The 1450-nt window shown below is 44.1% G+C and overlaps 1 long non-coding RNA gene across 1 annotated transcript; it reads left to right on the top strand.

The window, feature by feature from the left end:
• Positions 1 to 338: 338 nt before the first annotated feature.
• Positions 339 to 1205, top strand: LOC308475995. The gene is made up of 2 exons (XR_013985622.1): positions 339 to 445; positions 802 to 1205. It is a non-coding gene; the product is annotated as an uncharacterized lncRNA (long non-coding RNA).
• The last annotated feature ends 245 nt before the right edge of the window (positions 1206 to 1450 follow it).

Genomic DNA, 1450 nt, shown 5'->3' on the forward strand with positions numbered 1-1450 from the left:
GTATTGAATATCAGGGCAGTGTACTGAAATATGGAAAGGCTGATAGGAATGCTTCAAGAAGATATCATTGAAGAAGAACTGATGTTTCAAAGTCATGAAGAATACATTCCTCCCTGAATGTGGCTTCTTCCTATAATTGCATCCTTATTGACGTTGTGAGCAGAGCTGGGTGTAGTGAGAGGCCTGGTGTAACAGCCTCCACCCCCCAGCCTGGGCGCATCTGATGCACTCAGTGTCCTGTTGTCACAATGAGCTCTGTCTCCTGACAAGTCCACCTACTGTAAATGGAGACTCTCTTTCCCATTAAAGCCTGCTCCTCTGGATATGTAACCCCTGGCTTTCCAGATGTTGTGGGACTACAACTCCTATCACCCCTGACTCTTGGCCATGGTGACTGGGGTTGAAGGAAGTTGAACAGCCAGGGCCGGTCCACCCATGAGGCAAGGTGAGATGACTGCTTCAGGCGGCAGGATCCACAGGGGCAGCAGATCCTGATGTAGATGTTTCTTCCCCCCTAGTTCCTGATGTAGCTCTTCTCTCACCCCTTCTTCCCTGGTGGGGAGAGGGGCACCACTTTGCTGTTTACCTCAGATGCCAAAATGTATTGGGTCGGCCCTTCTAATGACCTCTGGAGAGCCACAGGTTCCTGATCACTGCCCTAAGGTCAAGAGGGAAGAGCTTATGTTTAGATAACTTGGAATTGCTGAGTTACAGCCTGCTGGCTCAATAATGGGCACATTATTGGTACTTGGTGGGAGTGAAGAGGCTACACTAGTTCCTTATGAGAGATAATAGAATCAGGATGAAAGAGTCCATCCTTTGTTCATCAACAATACTAGTGTTACAAGGAACATGGATGTTTTGATTCTGAACTACATGGAAAACTACACACTTGCAGCCTTTGGACTGCACTCAATGAAGACGCCTTGCATGTATGCTAGCAGCAGCCATGATGAGATAATGAATGATTCTTCTCAGCCTGACTGAATGAGCAGAGGCCAAAGCTTTGATGCTGCTTGTAGGTGGACAGGCAGGGACAGGTTGTGTGAATCCTTTATAACTAGTTCAGGCCCATCAAGAAACGGAGCTGGCAGTTCCAGCCTGGTTCTTTTTTAATGTCACAGTTCATTTGCAGAACCATAACTGGAATCAAGAATTAAAAAGCCCTGTGTAAAAGTCAGTAACATTAAACCTTTAAGACTTGTGTTTCATGTGTCATAAAAAGCCCATGAAAGGATTTTATATTCTGTACAGTGTTTTAGCGCTTTCAATCATTTCTCCCCTCCCCACCCCAACATAACTTTTGTGAACACTTTAATAGCCTCTAAATGAAAAACTAAACTATGTGTCATTCAAAATGGAAAAAAAAAAGTTTTATGGATCACAGAATTTAATACAAGTTCTGGACCATAACAAGGAACTGATAAACGTATAACTGAAATTAATTCTA

This window comes from Podarcis pityusensis (genome assembly GCF_964106645.2).
Source record: "Podarcis pityusensis genome assembly, chromosome: 4".
Classification (NCBI taxonomy): Eukaryota; Metazoa; Chordata; class Lepidosauria; order Squamata; family Lacertidae; genus Podarcis; species Podarcis pityusensis.